Consider the following 5,637-nt stretch of genomic DNA (forward strand, 5'->3'; position numbering starts at 1 on the left):
GTCTACAGAGCTAGCTACAGGGAGTGTCTCAATATATACCTATCCTAGTCGGGTCCGAATTCGGATCCGACCTCGGGCGAATGGCTGATGAAGGGCGGCAGGTACTTCCTCCGATCCGGCTCTGGGATTGGCTCAATACTTGGCGAAGTTGTAACATCGTTACACTGGCATCTGCGCCCTGCCAACTTGCCCTAGGACTAATAGCACAATAGGCCGCAGAAGTAGGTACTTAGGTGGCAAATAACTGTCTAGGATTATTAGACAATACAATTAGAAGAAGAAATCACGATAAGAAAAGTAGGTTAGGGCGGGTGGAGGTAAAGGTAAAGGTAAACACTTACCGCTAAGCTAGTGTGAATATAGAAGGACACGCCGCCCCCGCTCTCTTTTTCGCCACCCTACGATCAATTTCGCATCCTACTCTATTAAGAACATTATTAAGAACTGCCTAAATAATACAAATACTATAAGTGGTGCTAAAGGTAAGAGGCAAGCCCTAACGACTTTAGAATTAATTAATAAGGACCTGTAAACTTTAAACCGCTAGCGCGCGCAGTTAGCAAGTCTAGAAGTATTAAAGACGCTAGGACTGTTAAAGCTAATAAGCAACATAGAGATTAGTAGACCTTTAGCAGCAATAGTACTATACACGTTACCTACGTCTCCCGCTAAACTCTGCACGCGTTTCTCTAACTTCACTAATAATAAGATTAAGCTCTTAGCAATAGGACCTACTCTATTTAGTAACCTACAATAAGAAGGATAATAGATATAGCAACTAAGGAATGCAAGTCTACTATAGAAGAAGGTAATAATAGATAGCTAGATAGGTAACGCCACTATCCACTTTAACTAAGTTCTAGCCACAATCCTAAAGGCTAGAGCTATCTTCAAAGACATGCTAGAGGTAATAGCTAAGTACGGGGGCAAGGCCAGGTTTAGAGAATAATACCTAATTCTAGGCACTACTAAGGATGTGCAGGAAAAGCGCGTTTAGGAAATCTTAAGCGCCCTAAAGAAGATTAAGAGATAGAAACTAGGTTTTGTAGAAGTATATTTAGTCCTATACACCTTAAGCGTTACTATTAGCTACTAAGGAATTATAGATATAGTAATCACCCTTAGACGTATAGACTTAAAGAATATAGTAGAACTAGTTAATCTTAACTCTTACCTCTAAGCTACATAGCCCAACGTTAAGAAGGATTATTTTATTAATATAGGCAACTAGTCTAAGATTAAAATAGTGTATTAAGAACTATACAACTTCGCTTCATAAAACTTTAATAACGTAAAGCTAGCGAGCATATTACTGGAATAAGTAGTAGAGCTAAGGAAGATAGCGGCTAACGTAGGTATTAGACTAAACAACCTCGCATATAACCCTAAGAAGATAGTCCTAAACTATTAAACCTGTGATAAGGATAGAAGCCTAAATTAACACTGTGGCTTCTAGATAGAGATCACTAATAACTTCTTAACTATAGGCAATATTACTTTACTACGCATAGCAGAGAACGTTAGTAACAAGGAACTCTAGAGCTAAGGCATAAAGCGCCACCTAAAGTGGCGCTTAATTATTCTACATAAAGCCTGAATCCGTATTAGCTCTAGACCTTCTTAGCCACTTACTAGATTACTAAGCGCACCTTAGACACTGTCTTAGTAGACTACTCTAGCAATATTAGAGATAGAGACTATCTACGCTAGTACCCTAGTAGTATAGAAGGTAGGTGCCCTTACTAAGAAGGCCTAAGAACTGCGCTGTGGTTCTACAGGAACTACTTTCCCTAATCTACCTCTACTATAGAGCGCACGCATAAGGACACGCAACTACCTATTAGACTAAGTAGCTACTAAGCAAATTAACTAAACACTAGATAATACTATAATTAATAATAATACTAAGATTAATAATGCTTTCTAAGAGGTAGTTAAGAAAGACTATTAATGTGCTAATAAGAGCTCCCCCTTCCTCGCTATTGTGTGCTAAGCTGTAAATTAATATAAACCTCTAACGAACCTAGAGAGAGTTATCCTCTATAGTGCGTGGTACTAAGAATGCTGCGCTTAAGGAGGGAAGGTCTAGACGGTCCGCATATGCTACACCCACACTATCGCTGCTGCTAGGGGCATAGGCCTTATTACTAATAACCTTAACTAAGACCTAATAGTCTAGACCCTCTTAGCTCTCTACATACTTAAGCTATAATAGGGAAAAATTAAGTTAGATCCTCTTATAGATAGTCTCTTACTTAAGCACTACTACTAATACTAACAAGATAATAACCTAGCTAGCTACTACTACTATCCTAAGCCTTGTATATGTTTTAATAAGCTAGACTAAGAGAAAATTAGTAAGATAATAGGATAGAACTTACTCTATAAGTAACATAAGGAGAAAGGTTCTATTATAGTAAACAGCTTTATATAGCTATAGAAGAAAGGTATTAGGCTATTAATTAATAAGAGCTTTACAATATACAACTACTACTAACGCTACATCTAAGGACAAGAGAACTTAGCATAGTCTTGTGTGATGTACTACTCGCTAGTCTAATAGATTATCTACGCTAATATTAAGTACTAGCTCTTGTACGCAGTACTACGCTAGGAGCACACTCTAGTCTTATACCTATACTACACTAAGTTTACAAAGCCTAGTAACAAGATAGTATTTACTTATATTAACTTAAACCTAACTTAGGCTATATAAGAAGATTTAGAAGTAGACATAATCTGAGGAAGTGTCTTAGTAGACGATAAAGATAACAAGAACTGCACCTTAGTAATAGAAGGCTTCTATAAGCATATTTAAGAGTATATAAAGTAAAGAAAGGATAGAGGTATAAAGAAAGCTAGCATAGAAATCTAGGGTTAGAAGGATATAGTTAACTAGCCTAAAGAGCTTAGGAAATAGTTTCCTAAAGTACAATAGAGACGCACACCTTGTAAGAAAGGAGAAGCCTATATTACTAACCCTCTACTCTTATATAGCTCTATAGGGCTAGCTACTAAGAACTATTATATAATTCTACCTTAGTATGTTGCTATGCGTAATAATGTAATAAAGGTACTAGCTATAAGAACCTATAAAGATATCCTTAAGGCTTATTAGACGCTTATAGTACCTCTAAGCTCTCTATCTAGCTACCTAAATAAGTATAGTGGAAATAATTGGGCTTTTCTAGCTAACGTTAAGTTTAACTTTAATTCTTATATCTAAAAGGCCTTAGTTAAACAAGCTTATTAGAATAATCTATTAGTGTAAAAAGAGTTCTAAGAGGAGATTATAAACAAAATAGTAGAGTTAATCTAAGACTTTATCTTAGATACTAGGGATGCTATAATTAGATAGCCAAAACGCCTACTACTATTAATTATAAAGCTAAAATAAGATGCTTTTTATACTAACTCTACACAAGGCATACTAGATTAATTACGCTTTATAAATAATAGAGTACATCTAGATAAGGTAGAAGACAAGATTAAATAGGATAAGGACTTCTCTAAAGCTAACGCAATTAACTATCTATAGATAGAACTTACGCTAGAACCTAATAAGAACTCAGCTGCGCAGGCTATAGGCCTTCTAATGTCTTAGTCTAGGAGGTCGTCCTTCTTAACTTACAATTTGCCTCCTTGCACACTAGCTTAGCGCCATCGTAGCTCTGGTGTTAGTTCTAGTTTATTATTGCTACTGCAATTGCTTTACTCTTCCTCTTTATTACGCTAAGTTACTAGTCTAAGTGTGTAACTAAGGCGTAGTAGTTAACTAAGGAAAGGAGCACAGAAGTAAGGCACAGACGCTAGGTTAGGGGCGGAGAACCTAGCATCTGTATAGAAGCTGCAGGGAAGACAAGATAGCTAGACGTAAGGGATAGGACAGATAGAGGTAGTAAACAAATTGCAACTAAGAAGGAACTAGAGGGTACTTTAGAGAGGGGTATTTGGTGTGTAGTAGAGGTAAGCTTAATAGGGCTAAGCTCTTAGGTTTAGAAGGTTTATGCTAAGGCACAAGGTTACTATAACCTTTATGCTAACTAAGCACTACTTACCTTTAAGAAGGAATATAAATTAATAGTTAAGTTAGTAGGGAAAAATTAATAAACAATATCTCTTAGAGAAACATCTTACTCGAAGAACCAACTACATATATTTTACTCCCTCTCCCCTCTCCCATAGCCTATGGGAAGGGGAAGAACCTATAGTTCTGTTCCCTCTACTGAGAAGACATCGCAGTTCCACACCACACCTCCACACTATTTTCTTTTACTAAGTAGTAGCTTCTTATATCTAGACTAGCGAATAGGTATAGAGATCCTGAGATAGGTATAGAGTAGGGTAAGGTCGCATAGACGTTAGGTAGAGATAGAGTTAGGTTATATAAACTTAAGGTAGAGGTAAAGTTAAGTTATATAGACTATAAGTAAAGGTAGAGTTAAGTAAACTATAGTATAAGTAGAGGTAGAGTTAAGTTATATAAGTATCAGGTAAAGATAAAGTTAAGTTATACTATCCATAGGTGTACTTAAGTATAGAGTCCTTATACCAAGTATAGACTACTTATATAAAAAAATTATATAATAATATGTAATTCATTAATTATATCTAGTTATCATAAATAAGTAAGGCGCGTTATAAAATCATATAAGTATTAGAAATAAGTAAAATGATATTTATTATAAGTTATTATTATAGTACTAAGCTAGTCTTCTATACTTTTATAGTAGGAGTAGTAGCTCTTTTATACTAGCTTTGTCTTCAGCTTTACCTAAAATACTTCAATACTTATTATTATATTCAGTATTTACTAGAAGCTTGAATATATTGCTATACTTATTACTTAGTTCCTTACTATCTTTTACTTTTATATTGATAGAACTTCTATCTATTTTTTCCTTAATTAATAACTTATAAATTATTACTTTTTAAATCTTTTATATAAAAAGGTAATACTAGTAAGTGTTAATTAAATTCTTTATAATATTAGAAACCTACTCTACACTTACTTAGGCAGTTAGTACTACTAAAATAGTCTTAGTAACTTAAGAAAGGTAAAGATATAAGCTTTCACTAGCCTTCTAACTTAGTAGATTAAAAGATTTATCTAGTAGTATATAAGCACTACTGAAATATACCTCTCTCTTTTAATATATCAGCCCTTAAATCTTTTTAACCTCTTAAATAGAAGATTAGCTTAAGCTTAGTAATCTACTTAATTGAAAATAGGTTAAAGTTGGCTTTTAAAACTACTTACTGCTTTGCGACCTCTATAGACTTAGCCTTAGTAAAAAAGAGCTAATATAGCTTTTACTATTATAGCAATTTAGGTAATTAAGAAACTATTAGTAATATATATGCTTATCTTAGTTATTCTATATATTGCTCTAGATAAGTTACTAGAATTATACTTTAATAATTTACTATAATTGTAACGGGCTAGGTAGCCCGCTACAGTACAGATAGCGGTGGCTATCTTATGTATCAACTACGCAACGATATCAGCAGCTCTGATATCTTGTGCCAGCCTTTTTGGCGCGGTGGGCGCGTTGTAGTTGCGTGCGCAGTCTAATAGGACTCGACCCGTTACATTATATCAGAGCTACCCAAGGTCAGAGGTTCGAGTCTAGGGAG

The sequence above is a fragment of the Exserohilum turcica genome (genome assembly GCF_000359705.1).
Source record: "Exserohilum turcica Et28A unplaced genomic scaffold SETTUscaffold_15, whole genome shotgun sequence".
NCBI lineage: Eukaryota > Fungi > Ascomycota > Dothideomycetes > Pleosporales > Pleosporaceae > Exserohilum > Exserohilum turcicum.